Here is an 18,351-nt window from a genome sequence, read left to right on the forward strand (position 1 = left end):
TTCCCTCCTTTCAATTTCACTGAATGTCCCACATTCTTCTATTATTGGATCTCTCCAAATTTCCTCCTCTTAGCTGCAATAGGAAAACCACCACTGCTACCAGTGGAGTAAAAGCACCAAATTTCTGAACATTTCCTTAGTGAGTGTTTTTCCCATTCCAGCTGCCTTGTTCCCATTGCACCCATTTCACCTAGGTCCCTTGGCTTTATTAAGTGACTCAGGAAAATGACTCCCCTCTCTAGTTTTCAAACAGCAACAAGTGTCTTTATTAAAGCTACCAGAACTTCCTTACAGGGCCTGGGGAAGACTATACACATTCTCAGAGTGAAACAGTAAGTATGACTAACCAACACAATTGATTATGGACAATCTTCTGTCAAACAGGAAACAATGTGCCTGAAAAAAGTAACATTTTTTCTTATTTCATAACCCCATTATTCATGACACTTATGCAAAGAAATGCATCTTGCAAATTAGCAATGTTCTTTCAGTGTAAATCTGCAAAACAGTGATAACAGCACTTCACAGATGTATTTTCAGCCTTCTGGTATGTACAAAATTACTACTGCTACTGTTCTGAAGACAAGCCATTTCTCTCCCTTTTAAAAAAATAGTATACAGCATGCATCAAGGCAGGCCTCGATACATTAGCCATGCAAGTTCTGGCACAAAATGCTGGGCAGGATACCCACCAATAGTAAGATTTGTTTCAGAAATATAGAAAACGGGAAAGTATACATCAGATGGAATTTAAATTGGATTTACCCGTTACACTGAAAAGAATGGCTATAATTCACAACAGTTTTCCAATTAAGATAAAAATTCAGACCAGTTAAAGCCATGGCTACTGAGGAGCAAGAAGTACCAGGGCTCTAATAAGTAAATTCTAGACAACTAACCCAATAGGTCTGCTCCACATGTGTACTATTAAAAAGTCTTTTAAACTGGATAGTGACAGGCATTTACTAAATGCAGATGGTGGAGCTAAAACAGATTCGAGTAAAAGGCATCCTTATATTACCCCTCCATTCTCCTCTCTCTAAAATAGCAGTAGTAAGTTAAAAACAAGATATATTAAGCCAACCAATCCTTGGAGTTAAATTAAAAAGTACTTGCCATGGAGATGTTAGGGCACCCTGTATAAGGCTGGAGATTCACATTCCAAATACTAGTTTTTCATATCAAAGCAAAATAGAAGTGTGCCCGATTGCATTATTAAAATAAACCAGTCGAGCAGCTGTGGTCACAGATGGCAGGGGGCAACAATTCTCCCATAATTACCATTTATTATTCTAGATGTTTTACCTCCGGAAAAAGATCACTCTTGTGTACAAGATATGAACCAACAATCTTAATGAGTCCTGAATGAAAAAGAATCCAGTAAGAGACTTCCTGCTCTTCAAATAAGTTAATTTCTCCCTTAGGCTGAGCTATAAGTGCACAAATTTATCTTGCTGTTCAAATACTACATTACTAATACTTCTTGGTACTATTTAGCACAAAAGATTAATTTATATGGTGCTGTAAGATGGAATTTAAGGAAGTGCATTTTTAAGTGAAGGAATCACTGTAGTCATCAATTCAGATCTTAGAATCAAACAAAAAAATTAAAAACAAATTAGATTTTAATATGAACATCTAACTATTTTGTGGAAATTTATATTTTCTTCAAAATGAATAACATTTGCAATGTAAATATTTACTACAAATTAGAAATGAAAAAGGTATGTTGGCTATTTATTAATAAAATATTTAGGTTTTCACTTGATGTGAAAGTGAAGAGCTGTTCTCAAAACTAAATGAGGTGGGGAAAGAGAAGAGATTTCAATTCTCAGTTCCAAACACTCAGGAGATGCTTAGAACTGCTTCAGAGTTAAATAACTCTGGAACTCTATGTGTAATTGAAATATGTTAGAAATGTGAAGAGCACACCAATTTAAAATACTCTATACATTTCCAGCAGTAGTTTACATGCTACCCAAACTCACTCGTAAGGAAAAGAACACAAGGTTTAAGACCAGGGGTTATCAACTGGGGGTACACATACCCTTAGGGGTCCTTGGAAAGGTCCCAGGGGGTACACGTGGGCAGGCGGGGATGAAGCACCCCCCCCCCCCCCGCAGCGTCTGACTGCTACCACCAGAAGGGGTACACGTTTTTTAAAAAGGTTGAAAACCTCTGGTTTAAACTATTCAATTGAAAATCTGAAGTGATATTTGCCTTGGGGGGAAAATGTCAACTAAAAACTGTGAAGTTTCCATAACAAAAGAACTGTTACCTGAATCAGGTAACCCAATTCGTTCAGTTTTTAGTTATTCCAAGAGCTTAAACAACTATCCAGACAACATGCACTAAAAATGAACTTTGAAATATAAGATCTCCAAGGCTGCTTTGTTATTTAAGTAATGGTATTTTTCAAATAGGAAAGTTAATTTATTATACATTTATGAAAACCACATTTAATCTTTCACGTGGAATGGCTGAAAAGAGAATCCCCATTAAGCTGCCTGAGGCATTAACCAGAAAGGAGCAAATACTATGGCATAATCTACTTTAACACATAATTGATAAAAACTGTACAGTTTCAAAAGACACTTGTCATGAATTATAGATAAGACAAGCACAAGTTCCAAAATTGAAGTCTCCACTCCCAAATGGCACTATTTCGTTCACAAAGGAACTGCCAGTCCTTGGAAAGATTTCAGACTCCCAACCATAAGAATGAACAAAACGAACACTTTATTAAAACTTACCAATCAACAAGGAAAAGAAGTTATCAGAGATAGTATGAGGAGGAAGGAAAAAAATCTAATATCCAGATGTGCTTGGGAATTAAAACTAACTGCTGTCTGTACATTAATTTCCACAAATACCTAATACAATTTTTCAAAACATTTGTGCAGACAGATGCTAGAGCAGCAGTTCTCAACCTTTTTAGACCCAATGCATGCCCCCATAACTTTTGTAAATTCAGCAGCACCCCTTAAAAAATAAATTAGTTTTTAAATAGTGCTCACCTCCTTGCAGAGGGGCCAGGCAGAAGGGACAGGGCACCAGCCAGGCAGAAACAAGCCTGATCCTGCACTTCTCTCTTCACACCTAGTGGCATTCTTCAAAATGTCCAACAGCACCCCAGGCTGCCCCAGCTCCTCAGCTGAGAAGCGCTGTGCTAGGGAGCTGGCCTTATAGGCTAGGGCAGGGGTCAGCAACCCCTGGCACACATGCCGAGTATGGCACGCGAGGCCATTTTGCTCGGCACACAACCGCCGGCCTGGGCTCTAGGCAATTGCTGCCAGCCAGGCAGCTGGGAGGCTGCAAGCCCTGCTGCAAGCAGCCCAGGCACCATGGCTGGCAGCAGCTACCTCAGGGCCGGCTGCAGTCGGGAGGCTGCAAACAGCTGTTGCCTCCCTGTCCTGGCCGACGGGTGCAGTGCCAGCACCTGCTACCTTCCCGGAGCCCAGGGCAGGAGATAGCCGGGGCCAGAGCAGGTAGGCAGAAGCTGTTTGTAGCCTCCTGGCTGCAGCCTGCCCAGGTTCTGGATAGCTGCTGATAGCCACGGGGCCTAGGTTGCTCTTAACAGGCAAGCTGGGAGGACGCAAGCCCTGCTGCAAGCAGCCCAGGCTCCATGGCTGGCAGCAGCTACCCAGAACCTGGGCCAGCTGCAGCCAGGAGGCTGCAAACACTGCTGCCTCCTCAGCCCCTGGCCCCAGCCCCAGCCCAGGGCAGGCAGCAGGTGCTGGCGATGCTCCCCACCATGCTGCTCTCCCCTACTGCCTCTGCAGAGCAGTGTGTGGAATCTGGCGTAGCAGGACACTGGGGAGGCACATGAAAGCTGCCTGTTGCTCTGGCCACACTTCCCCTGCAGGTGGGGGCAGCAGTGATGGGCACAACCCTGTGCTGCTGCCCACGTGCAAACAGGGGAAGTGTGACCAGGGCAGTGGCAGGCAGCTTCCCTGTGCAGCCCTTCTGTGTGCTGCTGCTCCGGGTCACACACGCTGTGCTCTAGAGGGCCCAGGGGAGGACAGCAGAGCCAGGAGTGCAGCGTGTGTGACCTGAAGTGGCAGCACACTGAAGTTTTATTTATTGTCACCAGGTTTACAATTTTTTTTGAAAATCTGGTATTTACCAAGAAAAGGCAACATTTATGATTATTAATTATACTAATATGCTGTGCATCCTGCCATGTACCCCCAGCCCTCATTCTGTTTTTCTGGCATCCCAGCATTCCAGCACCTTCCAAGGTAGACATTGTGGTTTTTTCGGCACTCCAGTCAAAAAAACATTGCCTACCCCTGGGCTAGGGGCAGACATTCAAAAAGCCAGAGCCTGAATTGATTCAAATCTTTGCAGGTTAGTCTAACCTGCCTAGATTGAACTGACTAACAAGTGAACCCCAGCCATGGTCTGCCTGGCTTCTCCCCCCTGCTCATGGCTCAGCATGGCCTGGGAACCCCAGAGCCCCCCCTCCCAGCCAGGGGGCAATCCTGCTGTGCCTTCCCAGCTCCCAGGGCTGGTGTTTCACTTTGGGCCTTTGTTCCCAGGCTGCCCCATTGAGGGGAGGGAAGGATCCAGCAGCAAAGTTCCAGAAAGAAAAGCTCCTGCTTGGTGGCCCCTTCTGCCTGCTGGAGTGGCACCTGGGATGGCACCAGACCTTGCAGCGGTGTGGGCTCAGCCCCCCAGCCCCAGTGCTATTACCCGTGTCCCGCAGGCCACTGTGTGCCAAGCTGGGCACGCCCTGCTCACTGTTCCCCTACCCAGCAGCAGCGCAGCATGGCCCCATGTACCAGGCACCAAGCGCTACCCCTATGACTTCCCTGCCATCACCATCAGCGGGGCCCGCCCTGGTTCTACTGGTAGAACCGCTAAACTGTGGTTGGCGGCTGGGTGGGCAGATGGCAGCAGGGAAGCTGCAGGGGTAGTACCCTGTGCCTGGTACACAGAGCCGTGCTGTGCCTATGGCTTCCTCACCACTGCTGCCTGTGGCGTGGCCACACGCCACCCGGCATGGCCCCCTAAGGCTAAAGAGGCAGGGAGGGGGTTTATTCCCTACCCCTTCCATATCCTCTCTCCCCAGGGGACCCTATTCACGGTCTGTCTGGCCGGGGGGGGGGGGGGGGGGGGGTGAGCAGCGGAGATGGTGACCAGGGCTGGCAGGCCCTGGCTGCAGTCTCCCAGGGGGAGATAGGACAGAGGAGGGAAATAAACCCCCTCCCTGCCCCCTGCACGTCAGTCTATGCCAGCCTATGCTGATAAACATCCATCTTTATGAATAGTATTAAGCGCTATAAGTGCACATGGCCGACTCCGTAAAACACTATGTATCCAAGAACAAAAAAGAAAACTTGGCTTGATGCAATTAATTTCTGTACATGGTAAAGTGGGGTGACCAAATGTTCTAAACATTTTTATACTGCCTGCTTAATCCATCTGACATTCAGCTGAAATGTGATCGGAGCAAAAAGAACTAGTGAAACCATTTTTTTCACCAAGTTTTAAATCCTAGTACTGATCTGAATTGGGGTACAAAAAGGTGACCTGTACAAGCAATATAAAAGTAAGGAACTACACCACAAAAAAAAAAAAATCAGACATTGCTATAAAATTATTATAATCCAGAAGCTAGGTAAATGAATTCTATCACCATAATACAGTGCAGTTTTATTTGTTTGTTTTTAAATATGGCACGTGCTACTACAGCACAAAGCATCTAATAGGCCTCAGTGTGTTAGACCACTAAAGATCTTTAAACCAAAGACTCAGAGTCCATCCACGCAGAGAACGGGGAAGTTACTGAGAAATATAGCTAGGGTGTTTAAAGCTAGGATGATAACTCAGTGTAGAAAATCTATTCAACACTCCCTGTAGTATTCATCCCCATTTTGTACTAAATGTGACTTGGGTGTCATTTAATCCCGTTTTCCAGCTAGAATATTAGATGAACCTAAACAGCCAAAAGAATTGCTCTTAATGTGGGATAAGAGTGTCTATATGTAGACTTTTGTTTTGTTTTGTTTTTACAGCCTAGGTACTACTTTGAGTCATTGTGGCACTATGTATTCCAAGTTTCTTCCTAAGTAGACAAGTCATTTGCTGTTTGTACAACACTAAATACATCCAAAGCAATCCATAGCAAGTGCTAATGATAGAAGGGATATATATTTGGTAGCCGTGTTGGTCCAAGACAAAAAGAAATGCAAAACTCTAGAACTTTTCGGTTCACCTTTTATTAGACCAACTAAGAAATCTCAAAAAAAAAACCCAAAAAACAAAAACGCAATTTTTTTTTATTTTTTTTGCAATTTCTTGGTCTAATAAAAGGTAATCTGTGAACTGAGAGGTCTAGAGTTTTCCATTTCTAATGATAGAAAGCATTTCCTTTCAACTTAAGTGTTAATTTAAGAATATTTCTCTCTCTTTGTTACTAAATTACACAGAAATAAAGATATAAAACCACATTAATTTTCAATATCACTCTTCATACCATAGCAATACAGCTGAATGCAATGATTGCTTTTGTTTTGATTATTAGAATCAAGAAGATAGACAAGGGTAAGATGTCCATGAAGCACTTATATTAAGTACCTCTAGTTGCTTTGGTGAGAATACTATTTACAAGTTCTCATGACCTTGATTGAAGCAACACACCCACTCTTTTTTCCTACCATCCACAGTAGTTTAATGTTAGGGAATAAAGTACCACACCCACACCTGCCAATTCCACTATCAGTAAAGCAGTTCTTAGCACGTAAATAAAAAAGCCTACTTCGTTTAAAAATAGTCCAGACATTTTTTATTTAATAGTTAAAGCCAACAGAACAGCAGGCTGGCCACAGGACTAGAAGCCAAAAATTAAGAGTACTTAACCTAATTATGGCAATGACTTCCTGCCTGGCATTGGTAAACTGATCTCTGTCTCTCCCTTTGCTTACCTCTAAAACTATGACAGTACTGACCCTACATCACAGAGGATTAATGTTTGCAGACTGATTTGAAAATAAACAGCCCACATTTCTCAATGACATTTCCTGTTAAGAAACAACTGAATCACTCCCTTCATGTGAAAAAAAAATGTCTTGGCTAGTATTTTTTCTGAGATCTTCCAATCCAGACACTTGGACATAGCTTCATATCAGCAGAAAGGACAGAATGTACTTTTGATTACACACGTGGAATGCCAACTCCAAGAATTCAGGTGAAACACTGAAAGGGAGAGGGGTCCCGATACAGGTAAATAAATAGTGACCTACTTAATTCGTGGTTTTGCGGGTTTCACAGAAATCCACCAAAAACAACCCCCAAACAAAAAACTAGCTTCATAAAAACAAGATGCTGGCTCCCCAGTGGTCCTCGTTTCTGGGAGGGGAAGACGCCAGCTAGCAGGGCAGCATGGAGGGTAACAGACAAGATGGCAGTTACCGCTTTGTCCCTCCTCCAGTTAGCACTGAAGGGCACGGCAGCACAAAAGGCTGCCAACAATCAAAGTGGAGGTTGTAACCTTTCCCCTCCTCTCCTCAGGCCTCTCCGCCAATCAGCAGCAAGGGGCAAGGCCTCCCCACCAATCAGCACCGAGGGGTGGGGACACAGCAAAATTGGCTCTGCGCACCGCATGCAGCCTGCAAAACTCCTGTTTCACTGCGATTTAGATAGGTCCCTGTGCATAAGCCTCAAAAGGAAGGAAATTAATAACTAAGGAAAATGTCCTCCTTTCACTTTGGTCTAGAACAGGAGGTGCTCAACCCCTGGCCCATGAGTTAGATCCAGCCTGCAGCACCGTGGCATCTGGCCTAAGGAGCTTTCCGTGGATCCAGAAATCTGGTGCGGGGGAAACAGTGCTACCACTCCCCTCCTGCCAAATCTCCTGACCCATGAGAAGCCCCAAATCCCGGTGTGCTGGACCAGGCAGGGGCAGCACCAGGCCCCAGGGTCTAATCCCAGTACAGAGGGACAGGGGGCAGCAGCACTCAGTCTCTGGGCAAGATCCTGGTGGATGGGGCTCCATTCAGCCTACAGACCAACTCAGTGCCACTCATCTGGTCTGTGGGGCCAAGAGGCTGGGCACACCTGGCCTAGAACATCAAATCTCCATGATACTTTATCTATTCAATTACTATGCCTTCCCACTGGAGGCTCAGCATAGCTTATAGTAAAAAGATGTAACAAAAGTTAGGCAAAGTTATTTCTGGATTCACATAAAATATACAATTTTTTTTTGCTTATTTCACGCAAGGTCCCAAGGATATTTCTCTTACTGGTCTTTTTGCTTTTGTAGATAGAGCATAAAGGATCCCAAGCTCTAGGGCAAGAAATATGCCACTGAGATGAAACAAACAGAAATATCCGTGGATGCTCAAAACACTGAGGTTCAAATATACTGAAAGCAGTCTCCCACTCATCCCTTTAATCATGTTTTCATATAGCTAACAAGAACCTGAACACACCCACACAACAATCCACATGAAAAAAAAAAAAAAAGGAGGGAACCATAGCACCAGGGTATGCAAAAGTAATTGTAGCACAATTGGCATTCAAGCCCCAGTTCAAAATAGGTTTACAGGAATTCCAGACTACCTCAGAAAAACCAGCTGACTGGGATCTTAGTCTTGCTCATCTACTACTGTCAGAGTGGTTCAACTTATAATAGATCCTGCATAATAGTGCTGAAAATTAAAGACAACCTGTCAGTTTAAGTCACAGTACTCCAACATTCTGCAACATGCATTATAAGCTTGAGTCATCCTTCTCTTAAGAAAACGCTGCACCCCTGCTCTGCACCCAACCCTAAATTTTAGAGAAGTCACCATTTTTCAATCATCACTGAAAGGGAACTTGTAAATTCTATTTGCTTAATATATTTTGCCTTTTTTAACCCTTGAGGTCTCAAGGTACTACATATAAACAGTTGAGGTATAACTGATGAACAATTAAAAACAACATTTTTAACTAGAGACTAAAATTCAAAAACTATTTTTTCAGATTTGGCCAACCTGGCACCAGGTCTCAAAACCATGACCAGAGAATCTATACCTTTTATGGGTTAAAATAATGTCTGCTAACTATGTTGCCTCCCCCCACAAATGCTGTTTTTTGCTCTTATGATGTTATTTTGGATGTCACAGATGTGAATAATGGAAGTACAGTTAAAACTTCAATATGTCGTCAAAATAGTTTTGACAACTTACTGAAACTAGATAGTAGTGTCTGACTTAGGTGTGAAAACACAACAGAGTAAATTAACTTGCATTTGCAAGGGAATATTGTATCTCCTTTCTGATTATCCTTTTTCAATTGTGTTAATAATGCTTAACATCACAGATATCACTATTAGCTTATCATTAAAAAAATTAATATTTAAATGATGCATCTAGAATAAGCCTTCTGCAATTTAAAAAGTATGATCTTCCACTTCTTGAATTCTACTAGCTGACATACTAGGTTTCAAAAGCCATTTCAGTACCTAAAATATCATTAACTCAGTATATTAGGCAGTCACACAAAGCCCATCTACAAATTAATATACTAATACCAGTCTTCTCATAGCCATGTATCCATGGCTTAAACTTCAACTGAGTATCTCATTGCATAAATTCTAAGGGGCTTTGTGTGTTTGATTGTTTTTAAATTTAGGCATAAATATATATATTTTCCCTCCACAAATCTTTTCAACAAAATACTAAAAAATAAACTGTAGACTACCATGAGATTATAATTACAATGCAAAATATACCTGAAAAAACAACAATCAGTCAGGAAGCCAAAGTAAAAGCCTCAACACAAACAAAGACAATTGTATCTGAATTCTTTAAAAAATAATTTTCAGAGACTGCTTGATATGTATATACACAAGTCAAAAGCAAAATCACTGTGAAAACTGAGTGAAGCAGAGGTTCCTGGGCACAGTGCCTCTCACAGCTATTTTAGGAATAATTTAACTTCTGCAAAATTTTCCTCCTCCATTCATTAAATTCACTTAATAGCGCAATATTTTAAGAAATCTTTTTTGAAGACGTGTCTGGTATGTGCAATCTCATTTTCAAGAGTCACTTCAGGAATTACCATGAATATTTCAAAAGGGGAATGAAATATAATAAGTGAAGTCAACATTTATTTCAACATTGACTTGAATCTCCCTGCATCCATTCACATACCCCTCCCAGCCAGGTTAATGAGACATTGCTCACAACTATTTCCCCTCCTGCTCCATGGTTCAACTTTAAGGCAACTTGTATTTCTTTTAATACTTGGACTGCTAACTTTAAAACGCATCTTTCCCCAACAGATACAACCCATCTCCGTTTCTCTGCAAGATTGTTCACTGGAACCTCATTTCATCAGCAGTAGAGTCTAACCACCTGACTTGACAGATTTGTTTTTCCTGGATCCCCTCTGCTCACAACTAGAATTATTGTTGCATTGCTCAGTCATGTTCAGTTAACTATTACTGATATACATATACCAGCTTTCCACCACTCTAACAACTTCAGTCATTCAAGACATTTTACATGAACATCACAACGAAAGTACAAAGCAGGCATATCTGGGGGTCAGTGGAAGAAAGGGAATTACATCGTATATGTGGAGAATGTCACCAAATTAAATGGTTTCAGATAAAATAGTAAGGAGAAATAGTATTAGTGAGAATTAGTATTAGTATTCTGTTCCATCTCACATTGTGTTAATATGCTACTGCATCAAGGTGTTTCAGAATCTCTCCTGCCTCCATAAAGGAGGACTAAAAAAATCCACTGAAATGCACTGTTTCAAATTATTTTAGGCCTCAATTTGTTAACAAAACTATTGTTAACAAATGTTAACAAAACCTCTTTAGATTTCCTTTGGGAAACGGAAATATTTGAAACATTTACTTCACCCTTAACTTACCAGCCAAGACCTATATTTCAGTTTCCATTTTATCTTTTTACACTGAAAACAGTAAATAACAGAACCAACATAGCTCCCAGAAATATTGCACAAGAAATGAGCTTATATTCAGGCTGTCAGGTAAAGAGACCTTCAAATTCACCATTATAGTCTAAGATAACAGAGCAGATAAAAAAAATTATATGTCAACTTCTGATATATAAAACTTCCCTTTTAATGTTTTAGTACCGTAACACAAGATAGAGGACACATCTTTGAAAGTACCTTCCTCTTATAGATAAGAAACAGAGACCATTAGGTCATAATATACATGAGTAATTTGTACCAAATGATACCAGGGATGATTAGGCAGTAATTCAATTCCTATATGAAAGAAAATGGGACCAAAATAGGTTAAGACCTAAATTATAAAATATATAATGTAGCCATGGCAAGCATGATCTATAAGACATTTTATATATATATAATTCAGTCTGCAGCTGCTTTATCTCACTAAACCAGATTCTGTCAAACCTGTTAAGACTATTAGAAACCAAATCACCAATTTATCCATCAACATAGTAGTCAGACAAATTCAGATCCGCAGAATAAAAACTACATCTGTTTATATTAATATTGACAATACCCTAATTCTTTTCATCTTAACAGACAGTCACTGAAAAACAATACAGTGAGTCAATATTTTAAAACAGACCATGTAAAAAGAATAAGTAACACTCATAGTCATATCCTGATGCTGACAAAGTATAAGAGATTAAATTATTTAAGCCAAGTTCTTTGCACCTGATCTGATTCTCCTAATTTTAGTAGAGTTAGACTAGAGCTGAACTCATCTCCACTTTTTCACACACGCCCAAACAAACACAAACCGTTTATATCCTAGATATTTCCTTCTTACAATATCTATGAAAAACACCGATTTCCACTGTGTGGCAAGACTCCAATTATTTCAGTCAGAGTAGGATTAGTTAGTGTCATCCAAAGAGTACCTCTACATCTCAAATGGCTTCCAAAAGAGTTTGGATATAGGTTCTCAATCTGGGGAAACATTACAGCATGACAAACCTGTCAGTAAATTATGGAACTCTTCCAAAATCCAGGGGAAAATATATAAATATATTTATATACATATGTATACCCACACACACACACACACTTTATTTTTTTTATACAGGAAAAGAAATGTAATGTTTCAAATTTGCTAAGGAATTAGTGTTAAACAACTGAATGCTCCCTTAGCAATTATCATAGTGAAATTCTCGAAAGATTTAAGACACTTTAAAAGTTATATATATGCCTATGCAACACTTGCCCCATTCCTCCTTGTCTCTCAATTGAATATAGCGTATGTTAGTTTTTCTGTTCAAGCCAGGAGAAAAGCAAAGCAATTTTTGTTCCATTCTGGAGAAAAAATGACTGACGTAAGCTTTTGTCAAGGAGCTCTGTTTGATGCTGCTGCTCTTCAGGTTGTACAGACCAATTCTACTATTTTCACATGAAAATACTACACAAAAACAGTTTTATCCATGAAAGTACTCTCCAGAAAAACCTGGTTCCTGATTTCCCATCCCACCTCTTGAAAAGGTTTCTTCCCTTTGTCAAAAAAGAGGGAAGGAAGCAGGGTGCAGAATATATAAATAAAAATGGATTCGAATTTTAGATTCGAGTACCAGTACTCCAGCCCTGCCCTGGGCCTGATCTCAGCTCAGAGCCAAAGCCAGGCCTAGGAGAATGGGTGGCAGCCTGAGTTGGGAGTGGGCAGGAGATAAGTAGAAGCATGGATGGAAGATCAGATCAAGGATCAGGCAGAGATGGGGCAGCAGCATGGGTGAGTTGGCCAGCAATGTGCCACAGCACCATCTCCTGACCCATGCTGCTGAACAGGCCACAGTACAAAGTCAGGGGATGCAGTAGTAGTGTACTGGGGAATGGGGCAGCAGTGCACAGTTTCCCTATCCCCTGACCTGTGTTGCTGTCCCATCATCCCATTTGAGTGCTGCCTGATCAGCAGGGAGCTGGGGTTTTCATTTGCTGTGGGAAAACACAGATTTTTTTTAAAGGAGAAAAACCATGGGAAACTGCAGGTTTCCCCTTGCAGGCTGGCACAGTTCTAGCCTGCAATGGGATGTTTAGGGATAGGTGGAGCGGGACGCACAGAGCACTATGTGCATGTGTACGCGAACTTGTCGTCCAAGTCTCTTACCCATACAGCAGGTTAAGGATGACAATAGCCTGGTACACGAGAAGTTTGGCTTTGGTCCTAGTGTCACAATCACTGAAAACACAATTTCAGAGATGCCAAAAGGAGCACTGGAAGATTTTAATCAGTGTTGAATATCACTGTCTGTTTATTTTTCGAGAAAGGTGGTTATCCAGGTAATGCTCAACCTTCTCCAAGGATTGCCCTCCAACTGCAATATGTGCAGGAGCACCTGGTTTGTGTGTTGGCAAAGAATCCTGATTTTCGTGAACTAATAGTGAAGTCCAAGCATTGCGCATGCTCCACAGAAGTAATCAAGAGCAACGTGGATGGATCTCTTCAACTGAGTGGACACACATGACTATTGTCAGCACACTGAAGATCAATAGCGGACACGCTTCTTATCTTGGATTTGGAATGTAACAGCCTGACATTAAAGAGATTCCTGTCTGTGCAACGTTGGATACTGACTCCAGATGGAAGTCTATCAGGAATGGCTGCAATACAGAATGAAAAAGAGTTTTGGGTCCAATCATGCATCCTGGACCAACTCCAGTTTTAATAGTGATGGGATCTGTTTCCAAGCCATTACTTAGGACAATTGCTATCATGTCTTCATGAAAAAGTCTGAAAATGGTAACAAAATTCTGCCAGGCATCCAAATCTAAATTAGGGTTTTCCAGCAAAGAGATAGGAGATAAGCACATAAACCAATGTCTTCTGTATAATCACTAGAAAGCAAGCAGATTTAAAAAGATGACCTACAGCAAATTTTCATACTAAATTTCATGAGATTAACCAAAATTTCTACATAGATTGTATACAGATTGCCCAAAGCACCACAGTAGGGAATGGGCAAAGACATCTGAACAGACCTCACTACATTTGCCCCCAGTACTTCAGTCACCTGAAAGCCAGACCTCTTCCAATAAATGCTACCTGGGGTTAAACTCAAATAAGCTACTCAGGCTCCAGATGGAACAGAAAGCTCTAGCTGTTCATCTTTTAGCCAAAACAGACAAACGTGCACTTCAGTTGCGCTTCATACTGTACACTGGCTGCCAGCTCACAGCAAGGCGCTAATTAAATCCCTTAGCAGTCTAGATTCCAATCATGAAAACATCCGATTTTTCACGTGTCCTCCCCTAACTCACCACCCCCAGTGCCCTCAGAATGATAGGTAACGGTTCCTAGGGCAAAACTTACAGGAGTCCTGTCCATAACTTTGTTAAACATTCAATCTAGAATTTATGCCTGTTGAAAAGATGCTTGAGCCTAAACCCATCACAGAGCCAGATGCAAGATTTTTGTAATAAAAGATATAATCCAATGGTTGCTAAATCTCAGCTGCAAAAGAGTTCCTAGATACCTGCTGTGTCAGAGATTTGCTAAAGAAGGGTGTGTTCAAGCAAGTTGTGAATAAACATTGCCAGGGAGCCAAAACTTCACGAGGACCTACTTCCCATGCCAAGCAAATCAGATGTCCTTTTTTCCCCTACACACACACACACACACACACACACACAGCCTCAACAAATCACATGCACTTACCAGTAAGCAACACCCCTCCCCCCCCCCACATTTAATTGAAATAACTCGTACAACATTTGAAAGGTTTTCACAATATGAAAATTCTGAGAATCTATAAATTCACTGAAAGTTGGGCATGTTTCAATCACTACCACCCTGTAGAATTTAAAATTTAGTCTAAATAAAAACTTGTGCTAACAGGCTACATCTGAGGTTTCTGATTAAATACATCACTCCTCTGCCTGAAAGACTTTGAGAAAAAAAAAAATCCCCCGACTTTCTGTGCCTGTTATCAACCCAAATCCAAATCGCACTTTTCCCTCCCTGAATGGGGCCTGCCTTTTTTGTGGTACCACTGTTTACACAGCTTATCCCTTATCACACTGACAACACTGGGAACCACAGCAGATGGTCCCCTCAGACTTAATTCTAACAGGGCTTTTTTTGTGCAAACAACTGATAAAGAAGGCTGTAGCAATGATTTACTGATATCTGAAGTTGAAAATTGACAAAACACAAACTGCTTTTTCTTACTGTTTGAACTGCTTAACCTTTTAACTACTAAGCAAGTTAGATATGAAGACAAATAATACAAATGAGACAGCGGTAGGACAGACCACAGTCTTTCAGCAGTGTTTCAAATTCAAGAGTATTGGTTAGTTTTGGAACTGCTACTACCTGTAAAGGGTTTTTCTAAATCACAGATTTTTGTCTGCTCCTAACAAGGAAGGAAAAGGGAAAAAGTCACTTTTGATACTGGAAGATCCCTTGCTGGTTTAGGGAGTACGTTCTAAATGGTAAGCCTAGCAAGTTTCAAGTAATTTACTGAAAATGGCTTCCCTTACCTGGGTTTGGACTATTAGAAGTAGGCTACACTCAAACTATTATACAATCCATAGGAGGTTACAGCTCAATAAGATAAATAAAGGAGCCCAATTTCTTGGTGCTGAAGACAGGCATGTGCATCTAAAACTGCACAATGACTATGCATATTCAGTCTTTCCACTTCATCTGGCAACCACACATTTCCAAACCACCATGGTACCAAAGCTCCAAAAATATTGGAGCCTGACAAGAAGTATCTGAAACAAACATCTACAAAGAAAGCAAGCAGACAACCATGCACCAGACAGACCCACAGGGCTCTTTTAAAGTAGGTCATGCTTGTCAGACCATGGCAAAGAGGCAGTGGCATTTGTCAGAGAAAACCTTGGGTTACACCACTGGGCAAGAAACTCAACTTCAAAATCGGCAGATACTAGCATTTGTGTATTAGCAATGACGATTATCTGGTATTTAAGAAAAAAATACCCAGTATGGAACATAATTGCAACGAACTTGAAAAAGACCATCATGATGAAATCACATTCTTTCAGCAGTACTCGCATAGTGCGTATTCTCCCTTGTAGCAACTTGGAAAAAAATCTTTTAACTCCGAGATACTTTGAATGAAAAAGAGAAATTGGCTCAAAATGTTGAAAGCACACTTTTTGTGCACAGACTGCTTGCTTTATGCCCCCTTTCACAGACCTAGCCTGTTTACATTTTTCAACCCGAAAACTTAATGCATGTACAGCGATTTGAAAAATTTATTTGACCCTCTCAACAACTGTGTGCGGAAAGGAAATATCTTTGCTTTTACACACAAACACCGCATGGAGGTGTCACAAAGCCACAGGCAGAGACACCCAAGAGGATTTTCTGGCTCCCCTGAAGGTAAATGGGGTGGGGGCCTGGGTGGACTATACTGGAAGGAGTGACAATGAGGAGGACTCCCTGTCAAGGGAGGTGGACTGGAGATGTCTCGTGTAAGGGGCTGGCTGCAACTGAGGGGCAGTTGACCCCAGGGGATTTTCATAGAAATTTTGAGGGCTAAGGGGTAATCCAGAAGGAGAGTCAGGATTTTGTCAGGTTTGTTTTGCCATATTCTGTTGTCAAAGTATTGGATCACTTTATCTTTCCATGTAATAAGCCCTTTTGTTTCTTCTCTTATTACTAAAGTGCTCAGAAATCACAATTTACCACAGGCAAATTAATGACCAATGCATACACATTTGGCAGCTGGGGATCAATAGGCTTGCACAAACCCAGGGTGCATCTCTGGGAGCACCTCAACACCACAAGGTTTTGTCGCAAAAAGAAACTACAAATGTTTATTAGGTACTGTAACCACTACCTTAAACTACACAAACATGAGTCTGACCTTGCAATGACTTTGCATGCCTAAATCCCTGCAACTGCATGGAGCACCACAGACAAACCATAACCGGCGATTAGGGCCTTACTCATCATTACTAAGGGCAAATTTGGAGGTGGGGAAGGGAAGTGGGGGCAGTGCAGTGCTGGGGACACTTTCTTCTGCTGCCAATACTGCTGTCCCTGGCTGACAGAAGCAGGAAGAGCCCCAGAGCCACTCCTGCTCTACTCTAGCTGTAGACTATGGCTGTGCCGGAGGCCAGGCTCAGCATGACACAATGACAGCAGCACTTAGGGTCCTCGTTCCAATGCCTGCTCCCTGCCTGCAGCTCTCCCACAGGTGTCCGCCACGAGCTGGGAGTAGGCATTGGAACAAGGAACCTACACATTGTCACCACCACCCACAGCAGACCCAGGAACTGGCCTTGGTTGAGGACAGTGACAGTGACAGCACACTGGTTCCTCCTTTCAGCGCTGCTCCCAGCCAGCAGGAGAATACCTGGGGGGAGGGGGTGTTGCAGGGAGCAGGTGCTAGAAAGAGGAACTTGTCTGCCACCACTGTTGCTGAACTCAGCCAAGTCCAGCCCCCTGTACAGCAGCTCCTACAGCACCAGACAGAAGTAGCTTTGTGGCCCCTGGGTCAGCGAGGGACAGTGGCAGACCATAGGTTCCTCCTTCCAGAACTTACTCGCAGCCAGTGGAGGACAGCTGCAGAGGAGATCTGGGCAGGGAGCAAGCACCGGAAAGAGGAACCCTGAATGTCACTGCCTCTGTCCCCCTAGTACACTGCACAGATGTTCTCTGGAACATGGGGCTGGAGCAGCTCTTCTAGGGCTCTCCCTACCTCCAGGTCATCCAGAGAGAACAGCAGCAGTAGTGGAGGCAAGTCCTCTTCCCCTCCTTGTGCACCTGCTCATCTCCCTAGTGTCCCCCACCAGCCCAGGGGCTCCAGGCACACACACCCACATCCTCTTATAGTCAGAGAGGAAGCATGCCCATTCCTGCTTTAGGAAATCCTGGATCTTACAATATGATCACTACAACAGTTAAATAGAATCTGCAACTCCATGAAACTAATCAAAACTGAAATTAAACATGTACACGTTAAAACCGCTAAAAGAAAAGAACGCAAGGATACAAACTTGGTAAGGTAAATGTTGAAAATTAATAGTTGGCTCAAAAAAAAGTCAGTATTTAGAAACCAATGAGTATAGTATTTTAACAGGTCACTGAAATTTCCATCTAACTGCCTGCCACTGAGGAATTGGTCGTGAAGTCAAAACTGAAAGTCAAGAAAATGTTTTAGCTTATAATTTCTTGCTCGGTGTACAAACTTACACATCTCTACCAAACTATTCATATATCTAACTATAGGATATAATGCAATACACCATCCTGAGTTGGCAAATTATATCATTTGAATTAAATACAGCCTTTTCTACAAATACAGAGAAAGCTTTCTTCCATCTATAATTGAAGAATAAATTGAATGACAGTGTAAAATGTAAAATGTTTGCTAACATACATAGCTGGCATATTTCTCTAAA

General features: G+C 41.9%; 1 protein-coding gene across 4 annotated transcripts in view; it reads right to left on the reverse strand.

The window, feature by feature from the left end:
* CDKAL1 (CDK5 regulatory subunit associated protein 1 like 1) overlaps positions 1-18,351 on the reverse strand; it is a 706,822-nt gene that overhangs the window by 633,495 nt on the left and 54,976 nt on the right. The gene's annotated exons all lie outside the window — the stretch shown is intronic.

Source organism: Alligator mississippiensis, chromosome 3 (genome assembly GCF_030867095.1).
Source record: "Alligator mississippiensis isolate rAllMis1 chromosome 3, rAllMis1, whole genome shotgun sequence".
NCBI lineage: Eukaryota > Metazoa > Chordata > Crocodylia > Alligatoridae > Alligator > Alligator mississippiensis.